General features: G+C 38.9%; 1 long non-coding RNA gene across 1 annotated transcript; it reads left to right on the top strand.

The window, feature by feature from the left end:
- Positions 1-39: 39 nt before the first annotated feature.
- LOC115778193 (uncharacterized) lies at positions 40-3,939 on the top strand. The gene is made up of 3 exons (XR_004019755.1): positions 40-596; positions 3,258-3,339; positions 3,602-3,939. It is a non-coding gene; the product is annotated as an uncharacterized LOC115778193 (long non-coding RNA).
- Positions 3,940-11,608: the final 7,669 nt, after the last annotated feature.

Below are 11,608 nucleotides of genomic sequence, written 5' to 3'. Positions count from 1 at the left end.
GTATGATTTCTCGCTGTAAACAATAAACTGAAATAGCAGCCAAGGTTCAGCGTATGGACTCCCTCCCACTTCACAACGCACAGATAAAGGCTGTCAACAAAGGACGTCATTATGACGTAGAATATTCCAACACGTGGGCGAGTGCGCGCACACGTTGCGAACAGGTGTGAACACAGGAAAGCCGCGTGCACACCGGAAACTATTTGCCCGTCGCAAAAACAAACAAACAAAAAAACTATTTGCCGTCGCGCATCGCTATCAAGGTGTCAGCTGGTCACACTGTGGCTATGCCAGGTTGCCTAGGTGACCAGCAGCTCATATGCCGATCGCCTGTATTCGTCGTTCTGTATTCATCGGCAGAGTCTTTGGTCGTTCACTTCTAGGTTAGTGTTGTTTAGTATATTAATTGAAGCAATCTCTTCACTTACGAAAATTCACTATGGTTTACTATGGCCCGCTCACAGACAGCGGCTCGCCAAACAGCGGCTCCGCTCCGGACTCACAGCGGATCCCCTTCAGCAAACGCGCCTTTTTTTTTCCAAAGTTACCGGCTGCTCACACAGAAAGCAGGGAGTGGACGGCAGCGCTTCTTTACGGTAAGAACTGTAAACTGTTCTGTTAAATGTGCTTCATTCACGGCGTTACCTGTTGAGTAAACTTGTCCGGTAGGAGATAATGAAAGTAACTGCTTTATATGTTGTTTTTATTCAGAATGTGAGATTGTGGTGGTGGAGTTAGCTTATAGCACATTAGCTACCGTCATATTAGCTAACATAGATGCAAGCCCTGAGTTTAAAAGTTCAAAAAGCCCCTCGGGGATTTATTTCACTGGGGCAGTTTAGGTCGGTGTCTCGGTAGTTTATGTTATACCGGGACGAGCACATGAATAATTTTATTGACCCTTTCCAGGACTGACAGCAGGTAAAGTTAAGCTAGCACAGCTAATCTGGGAGCATCTGTCTTAAAGAGAGAGAGAGGGAGGGGGGTCATAAAAGTCATCTTGTGAGTGCTTTATCACACTGAGACATGTTTGATCTGTGAAGGCTGAGACCGAGGTATGATCTGCAAAAGATCCTAAATGGGTTTTTTTATTTTACTTAAATTCACCAGCTCCTCATATTAACTGACCTTGAGCTCATCAATGACAGGGTTTCCGCGGGGTAGTAAAAGGTAGTAAATTAAATGAGGTCAAATTAAGGCTAGTAAAAGGTAGTAAACAAAATTTGACTTGGTAGTAAATTTTTCATCACCCCTTCAATATATTTTGACTTTTCCATTGATGCAGACTTTTTGTTTTAAGTTCGTTTAACTATAAGATCTGTATAGAAATATAACTACTCAGCAGGACCTGAGCTGACGTTGACTGTCCGATCTGCTGTGCGCATGCGCGGAGTCATTTTGCGCCTCGTCATAGGACAATGTAGTTTTCACAACTTTGGCTCGATGACCCGGCAAAGACTGGCTTAACCCTCCAGAGTGCACGGACGCGCTGGCGTGTCAAAATGACATCGCCGATTTTAGATGACGTAGCATCGGGACGCTGCTGCCATGAATCTTCAAACTATGTACCAGTTTTTAAATTACGTTGATAGGCCAAATAAAACCAGAGTTATGCCCAATAATATACGCCATGCTTTTTCCTGTATATTGTCCTCACCTTCGATGCGCGTTTTGTGCAGAAATAAACGGCAAAAATGTGAGTTTCGCTAACAGGAAGTGCTTGCTAATAAAAACAAAACAAAACAAAAATTCCCGACAACCCCTTTCCTATTGGTGGAAAAATCAACCAATCAGAAAATTTTGCGGTAACACGATGCATTTGGGTGCATTTGGCTGCTGCGGAGCAGGTGAAAAAGTGGTAAAAGAGACATTACTGGCAAGTTTTGCCTGTGATGGGCCCCTCAGTCTTGTGGAGGACAGAAAATGTTTTTTGAGGTGGCATAAATAATTTGTGTAGCATCTTAATGTGAGTCCTGATTGCTCTGCAAATAGTTGTACACAAAAACACCTGAGGCCTTTCCTGCATTTTAATGTGAATAGTTGTATTTAACTTTATTTACTATATTTTTACACAAGTTTTGCAAATTTACAACTTATATTTGCATTTTAATTGTAAAAATAATTGAGCATGTTTCTGATTTTTACAGTAAAAAAAACCTAACTTTTTTTCTACTCTGATTTTATGTTTTTATGTGATTGTAAGTCCAATGTCTTAATACAGTATGTCAAAATGAAAGAAGGTAAGGTAAAGAAGGCAAGGTAAACAGTTTCTAAGGTCAACTATGAAGCTTAAAACAAAAGTAGTCAAAAATGGCCAAATATACCCCGGACCCCAGAGGTTAAGCCGGTTGTGGGGAATGATTGAGAGGCGTTTTGTAAGGTGTGCAGAAAAAATATAAATTTGACCTGAAACGGTGTGATGCCGATCAAATCACACCGAGCATCCACCGTTCACCAGCAGTGGATTCGTGCGCGTATTGAGCAGATCCGTATTTTGTTTTTTGGTGCTACGCAAAGTGCTGCGACTGCAACCTCAAGGTCAGCTATGAGCACAAGTATCACTGTCACATCTCAGCAGCAAACCAGTATTCCAATATTGTATTGGAAAATAAATAATGGGCTTGTGAAACTTGAATTTCATTGCATTTTGTTTATATTCTTAAAAAAACAAATTTAGATAGATTCAACTCATTGTCGTTGTGCGCACAAGGCACACAACGAAATGATCCAGAGACGAGCATCTGCGGTCATGCTGCCAGAGACCGGCACTGCCGTTAAGCAATGTGGTTTAAGTGTCTTGCCCAAGGACACAACGCAGCGCGGGGACAGGGACTCAAACCGGCAACCCACCGGCTGCAAGACAGGCGCCTACCCACTGCGCCACTTTTCGAAATGTGTTTGGAATATTAATGTATATGAGGTCTTAGTCAAGACAAGGTCAGAGTTACACCTTCTAGTAAGTGGGATAAAGTTTTGTCTTTGGTGAGAGATGGGCGATCATCTTACATGGCTTACTGCTGTGAATCCACCGCTACCCCAAAAAAGGCTGCTGCTCGATTTCGTCCTGGTAGTAAAAATATTTTAGAGGTAGTAAAAAAAGGTAGTAAAAGGTAGTAAATTTAACTCTAGGATTCCTGTATAAACCCTGAATGATCAGCCTTTGCTTCCTTGTTGCTGAATGCTCCTGTCTGTACACATATATCTATCTATCTCTCTCTCTCTCTCTATATATATATATATATATATATATTTCCCAGAGTTAAAGAACAACAATGGAGCAGAATCTGGATGTTATCTGAACGGACTCTAGGACATAGAAATGTCATCAGTTTCTTTCAGGTGAATCATCTTTATTAATATTATACCTCTATGTTGTGTTGCAGCCTGCAGCTCACTGCTGATCTTATCTGATCTCTGCACGCTGCCTAATTAAGGTAAATACAATCTGAACTTTGCTTCAGCGACTCTTTTTTCAGATGTTGTGTGAACAGGGTCTGTGTAACATCAGAAATCTATCTTAACTAATGCACCTGTAAAATATCAATTATGCAGCACTAACACTCTGTTGTGGTGTCTCTTCTGATGTCATGTGCTCATGCAGGTGGATGTGACCATGGAGGAGCCACAAAGGAGGAGGAGCTTTGATACCAGGTCAGTTGTGAGCCACAGGGGTCGTCATCTTTTTTTATTGTTTAAGTTTTAAAGTGTTGTTGCTCGTGTGTTAACTAATCTTAAGGAGGAGCTGTCTGTAGTGAGGGCAGTGAGTCTGTGTTACCTCGCTTGTATCTTTCTGACTTTTGACAAACAGAAATGTATTTCATGCTTGATTAAATTAAGCTTTTTAAAATTGCATTAACACTGCCCATTTTACTGTGTGATTGGCTGGAATATGGGTTGTTATATTTGTTTGTTTGCTTGTTATAACATAAAATAACTTTTTTCAACACTAAAGCTTTTGACTGGTACTGTACAGGTGCTGGTCATGAAATTAGAATATGATGAAAAAGTTGATTTATTTCAGTAATTCCATTCAGAAAGTGAAACTTGTATATTATATTAATTCATTACACACAGACTGATATATTTCAAATGTTTATTTCTTTTAATTTTGATGATTATAACTGACAACTAATGAAAACCCCAAATTCAGTATCTCCAAAAATTAGAATATTATTTAAGACCAATACAAAAAAAGGATTTTTAGAAATGTTGGCCAACTGAAAAGTATGAACATGAAAAGTATGAGAAGAAGAAGAAGAAACAGCCTTTATTGTCCCACAGAGGGGAAATTTGGGTGTAACAGCAGCCGCAGTTATTATAAATATAAATAAAGATATAATAATTCACACTATTAAGAAAAGAATATATATAAAATCAACAAACAATATTAACCTTAATACTACTAATAATAATAACACTATATACAATGTACATGATGTGCCTGTGTGTTGAACCTTAACAGGCCGGACTATTTACAGTATAAGACTATTTACAGTGTATATATTTACAGTATACAGTATTTATGAGCATGTACAGCACTCAGTACTCAGTTGTAGCCTACAGAACTAGACTGAGAGAGCATTTAAAGGCCTTTGCAGGTGTTTGGAGTTAATTAGCTGATTATAGTGTGGCACCAGGTGCCTCCAATATTGAACCTTTTCACAATATTCTAATTTTCTGAGATACTGGTTATTCGTCCTTCACCTACTGAATAACAAGCAAGATGAAATGCATTATATTCCCAGGATTTAAAATGGAAGTCACAAAAGTGCATAATGACGCCTTTACTGTGAAACAGGGTTTGAGGATTAGTGACGTGACTTCAGTTTTTAAAAGGTGTTTTCAGTATTACAAAGGTGACTTACTACATACCTGGGTACCACCATGACATCACAGTAACTTGTACTGCAGATTTATGTTAGACAGTAAGTTCGTGCAGGGCTTAAACAACCACCTACTGACCAATTACTTCTCTCTATATTGTCACCCCATGAATAGTGGTGATCCTAAAGTAAAAAAGTCATTAGTTTTTAGAGTCTTTCAGCTTTCCTGCTGAGTTTATGGGCTCAGTCACATATTTTAGGTTAAAAATGAAATTTTTGAAAAATTTACTTCAGTGTTGCAAAAAAAAGGATTAACTGTGGTTTCACACCTCATGCTCATTGGCTAAAGAAAGGGCAATTACAAGTCAGTGAAAAGGGAGTTAATGAAGTTAATGTGCTGTGTGTGTAGATGCATCCAGGAGACTGTGTGAGTTTAGACATTAACACACAGATATTTTACTATGATAAGTAATGGCTCAGAGAGAAGAAATATGAACAAAGGAACAAGGAGTCACTGTATGTGTGTGTGTCCGTAAAGAAATGACCTGCAGAGATGTTTTCAGTGCGTCCACAAGCACCTTTTGTACACTTGATTGATGCCTCATTTCCTCAGTTGATCGACTGATTATTTGGTCAGCTGAAGACAACTGAAGTCTGCACTTCATTTCTTTTATATATTATTTAAAAAATCCTTTTGACGTTTATATTTCAGTTGATTGGGTCAGAAAAGGATTCCTTATGTTGCACACTTGAATTCAAATGAATCAAGACCAGTGTGTTTTTGTTAGTTTGCCTTTACTCCACAGTCTGCTGTCCTGCAAATATACAGACATAGTACATTGTTACACAGTTGTCAGTCTCTGGGCTCATCCTAGGCGCACTGCTTTACAGTGAGTGGCCCTGCCCCTTTACTCCTGCTGGACTTGCTCCTTTTTGGAGATACTCCCTCTTGTGGTGTAACTGAGGAATAGCCGCTCTTCAAGTACTATGTCTAATTGTGACAACTAAAGCAACTAACACATTTTAAACCTCTGAACATTATAATGAAATCAAATATTTTTAGGTGGGTGTTTTATTTTCATCCATGCCACACTTCTTCCTCACACTTAGCTCAGTGCAATTACTAATTGCCTATTAGAAGCAATTTGAGTTACAGCTATGGATCTCCCTTTGTACATTTACTGCACACGTTAGTGGACATTTGTAAATAATATTTTTATCTCAAAAATTTTTATTGAGAAGAGACATGTTTTGATACATGTTAGTGAAAACAAACAAACAAACTCTTTTTCCAAACACAACAAAAACAGTGAGGGAGTCTCCTCATTGTTAAAGAAATGAAAAGGAATTAGTCCTCACTCCACACAGCAGAGACCCTACACAGAAAGGCAACAATAACGATGTCACACTCCACAAGATGTCAAAATAGCAGAAAACAAAAAGCAAAACCAACAAACATACAAACAAAAATGACACCACCACCCCCCCGGCCCCTGGGGTGTTACCCATGTTAACGTGTTCAATTTATTGTGAAGGAAGACACCTGAAACACTTTAATTATAAAAGTAAGACATTGAATATATTGAAAAATCAGGAGACTTCACACATGCATGTGGGGGACTCAGGGGAAGAGACAGGCCTGTGTGTGTGCTGTCTCTCTCCCTCCCTGAGCCCATGTTGCTCTCTAACCATAACATTTTTTACTGCCACTCTCTACATGTAAACAGATTCTGGGTGCTGCGAGTTGGCCTTCATCATTTGGTCTTGTTTTTCATGATCCAGATTCCTCTCATCAGCAATAAAGCCATGAAGCGCATCTTCTCTCCTGATGTTTCAATTAGTCATACAGAGCAATCGTGTCCAGATTAATAACAGAACATGGTGACACTGGTGTTTTAATTGTACGTACTGTGGTCGAACCTCCAAGATAAGATGCACTGAGACTGAGAAGTTAGTCAGGCACTTTCTAATCTCTTGCTCTCTGTCTAATGTATTATTTAATTGTTTATTATGTGGTTGATCCATTGTTTATTAATTAACTTGCTGGAGTTTACTTTTAAACATTTGTCCTTTTATTCATTGAGTAAAAAAAATAATCCCTAACAACTCCTTCCTTTTTCACACAGTTCAGGTGTGAAACCAATTTAATACCCCTATGGTTATTAACCTATTGATCAAAAACTAAAAACAATAACGGCACGATTTTAATACATTTTAAAGCACAATAAGTCATTACAAACTAGACTTTCTAAAAAAAAAAGATTTTTCTGTGAGCCACTGAGTTCTGTAATCTGTGTTTATACTTCAACAAGGTCTCTCTCTCACACACACACACACACACACACACACACACACACACACACACACACACACACACATTTGTTTCAGACAGACAGTAGCTCTCTCTCTCTCTTTTTTTAGTAAAGAATGGAGAAGCACATGAAACACATTTTTTTAACACTTTATTTATGAGATTTTTTAAACATTATATACAGGTTACAAAGACATGCCCCCCACCCCCCGCCCCCAGAACCACAGTCTTCATCCCAGGAAAACAAGGACAAAAAAACAAACAAACAAAAAAAAAAGAATAATTAATAAATAAATAAATAGATAAATAAATAAATAACTACTGACTGCAGGGTTACAGTGACAGCCATTCAGTATAATGGAAAGTGATTCAGTGACACTTAGCATACTATATGCAAAAACAGGCTTAAGAGTAAAAAGTATCTGGTCTGTACTCCTGGATAATAACATGTAAGTTGTGCCTTGAGAGCAATTTTACTATGAGTAAGTGAGGGAGAGTGTAAGAACACACTCAATGAAAGGGGCCCCAGGTGTCCTTAAACTTCTGACGGGATTTGTTCCTGTTGTATCTGAGTTTTTCTAATGGAATTAAGGAGAGCACCTCCCGAACCCATTCAGAAAATGATGGAGGTGCTTTTGACTTCCAATTGCCAAGGATAAGCCTCCGTGCTTGTAGTGAAGCAAAGGCAATAAAATTAGCCTGAGGCTTTGTGATGACAATACTCTCATCTGAAACTCCGAAAGTACCAATGGTTGGATTAGGATTAATTTTGGTGTGGCAAATCTGTGAAAAAACATCAAAGATACGATTCCACAACGGCGATAATGATGGACATTCCCAGAACATGTGACCAGTGGAGGCGGGGTTCAGATGACATCTAATACAGGTTGGATCTGCACCAGGATAAATCTTAGACAGCTTTTGCCTAGTGTAGTGCAAGCGATGCAGAACTTTAAATTGAATAAGACAATGTCTTAGACAAAGGGATGTAGTATGGATACGTTGTAGAGAATCTGACCACACCTCCTCTGTAAGTGGAATTTGTAGGTCCTCCTCCCAGGCCAACTTAGTTTTATCAAGGGATGGCAGCGAGCTGTTTTGAATAATTTTATAAATCTTTGCAACATTGCCCTTAAACTCTGGTTCCTGAGCTAAAATGGTATCTAGAGTGTTTTCCTCCAATATAGTAGGAAAGGAGAAGTGTGATTTAGCAAAACTACGGACTTGAAGGTATCGAAAGAAATGTGACTTGGGTAGATTCTTACTCTGCTGGAGAGTTTCAAATGATGCGAAGGTGCCATTCATGAATAGATCATTAAAAAAGACCAGGCCACTGTTATGCCACACCTGAAATGCTGCATCAATCTGAGAGGGGCGAAAGAGGAGATTGTGTGTCAGTGGCATATGAAGGCAAGCTGTTTTGAAGTCAAAATGTTTTCTGAACTGATGACATATTCGGAGTGAGTTCTTAATCACGGGATTATTAATATGCTTGATAGTAACACCTTTAAGGGAGCAGCATAAAGTGGATATCTGACAGGCTGCAGGATTAGAAAGGGTCTCCATGTGAGCCCATATTGGAACGTTTTCCCCTTTGAAAGCTGCGATCCAATAAGGCAATTTTGCAATATTAGCTGCCCAATAATAATGTAAAAAATTAGGCAATCCTAGACCACCCTTCAATCTGGGCATTTCCAAAGTGGATCTTTTTGTTCGAGGAGTGAATTTATTCCAAATAAAAGTAGAAAAGTGGCTGTCGAGATCTCATGGATTTGGGTAGAAAGAAGGGAATCATCTGAAACAAATATAATAGACGCGGGAGCACTGTCATTTTAATTATGTTAACCCTGCCTGCAAGAGAGATTGGCAAGGATGACCATTTTATTAATTCTAGCTTGGTGTTATCTGCCACCTTCTTAAAATTATGGATGTATAAGTCCTTGTATGAACGTGTCACAGTGATACCCAAATACTTAAATGAATTTGATTCTAATTTGAAAGTAACATTGTCGTAGTTAAGACCTTGGGCCAACTGATTGACTGGAAATAGGAGACTTTTAGAAAAGTTAAGTTGATATCCAGAAAGCTGGCCAAAACTATGTAATAAGTCTATGAGCCATGGTAAGGAGTTTGTTGGGTCAGTTATGTAAAGAAGTAGGTCGTCTGCATAAAGAGAAACTTTGTGGCAAGAGTCGCCTCTTAAAATCCCTGCAATTTTGTTGTTGGCTCTAAGGGCTATGGCTAGTGGTTCAATTGCGAAATTGAATAAGTAAGGGGATAGACTGCAGCCTTGTCTAACACCACGATGAAGACTAAAGTAATTAGAGCGTTCAAAGTTGGTACGAACCGACGCAGTAGGAGAGGCATAGAGCAGCCTGATCCAGGATATAAATGATGGGCCAAAACCGAATCTGTCTAAGACTGAAAAAAGATAATTCCATTCGATGCGATCAAAAGCTTTCTCTGCGTCCAGAGAGAGCACAATTTCTGCATGAACTTTGGAGTGAGAGGCATAGATCACATTAAGTAGTCTGCGCATGTTATAGAAAGACTGTCGACCTGGTGTGAAACCTGTTTGATCTGGAGCAATAATTTTTGGAATCACCGTCACCATACGCTGTGCAAGTATTTCTGTGAGAATCTTGTAGTCAGAGCAAAGAACGCTAATTGGCCGATAGGCACTGCATTCTAGAGGATCCTTATCTTTTTTATGAAGGACAGAGATAACAGCTTGCATCATTGTTTTAGGCAGTTTCTGAAGAAGCAATGCTTCCTGATAGACGGAACATCATAGAGGAGTGAGTCTAGATGCAAAAGTTTTAAAAAACTCAATGGGGAACCCATCGGGGCCAGATGCTTTGCCACTTTTCATGGAGTTAATGGCATTAATAATTTCTTGAGATGTTATTGGAGCTTCAATAGTTTTAAGGGCTTCAAGGTCAATCTTTGGAATCTCTATCTGGTTTAAAAAAGAATTAATCTCGGATATACCTGCATTGGTCTCTGAAGAATATAAATTTAAATAAAACTGCCTGAAGCAATCATTAATAGTTTTGGGGTTGGTAGAGGTCATATTGGGTGCCACGCGGATCTCTGGGATAGCATTATTAGCTGTTGTTTGTTTAAGCTGATGGGAGAGAAGTTTATTTGCTTTATCACCATGTTCATAGAATATTTGTTTGGATTTGAATAGAAGCTGTTCTGTATGCTTGATTGACAAATTGTCAAATTCTGTTTGCAGCAAGAGTCGCTCTTTATATAGTTCCGGCTTGTGGTTAATAGATAATTTTTTATCAATATCAGCTATTTGCATAGATAACTCTGAAAGACGGCTCGACCGTTTCCTTTTCTCGTAGGCTGAATAGGAAATTATCTGGCCTCGAAGGAAAGCCTTCAGAGATTCCCATACCGTAGCATACGGCATTCCTGGATATGAAACACATTTTATAGGATAATTATTATAAGCACTCATATTTTCCAAAACCGTCCTCCTTTTCTAGAAATTAAAACCAAACAAACAAAGTGTCAAACAAGTGGACTAAAGCACGAGACCCAAGATCATGATCATTCTGCAAGCACATACTCAGAACATATCTGTTTAAAGCACATTAGATAAGATGATTGTTCATTATTGCTTTCATCAATTAGTATTTATTTGCTAAATAACTGATCCTGTCACTGCAGGTTCAGACCCTTTTTTCCTTTAGTCTCTTCCTAGGAATTAGTCATCTAGTAAAGAGAAAAAACTAGAAACTGTCCATCTGATTTCCCAAAACATTTTCCCATCATTGACAATGCTCTGGAGAATTGAACTGCTATGGTTAATTATTATTTAGAATGAGTAAACCACACATGTCATTTTGTTGTGCTGTCAATTATGTTTTGTTCTTTAAAAGTTCTTTAATAGCTCTCTAGTAAAGTTGATCAACATTCCTGATTTAATATTATAATTAACCCAATCTAAATTTAGTTTAATTTTGGCCCGAAAGACATACAGTGGCTTAAACTCTGCTGCTATCTGATTTCTAACCTTAAATTTGTTAAGAACCCCACCAGGAACTCTTAAGGCATAAAAAACCCCTTTTGGGCTGATTGTTTTATTCTTTTAATTGAGACAACAACCTGGACTAACTCAGGCACCATCCCATTCTCCTGGAAAACTGGGGACACAGTCTGTGTCTCCCACACATCGGCCCTTGAGCTACCTGTTTTCTTAAACCAGGTTCTATTATATCCGGGATCTCAAGAACGAAAACCTGCTCTTCGAAACCGGCTGACATCTGGCTTCTGCTCTTCATTCAGCCATTGCTCTGCAGAGTGATGATTTTGATTTCAGTCTGACCCTGTTCCTCATCCTTCCTTTCTGTCTGTGCATTGCAGGAACCTCAGCGTACGCTCCTCCTGAGTTTTTCACACATGGAAAGTATGAGGCTATCCCCACCACAGTCTGGCAGCTGGGCGCGCTGCTATATGA

The sequence above is a fragment of the Archocentrus centrarchus genome, chromosome 3 (genome assembly GCF_007364275.1).
Source record: "Archocentrus centrarchus isolate MPI-CPG fArcCen1 chromosome 3, fArcCen1, whole genome shotgun sequence".
Classification (NCBI taxonomy): Eukaryota; Metazoa; Chordata; class Actinopteri; order Cichliformes; family Cichlidae; genus Archocentrus; species Archocentrus centrarchus.
This window is presented reverse-complemented; position numbering and strand designations above follow the sequence as displayed.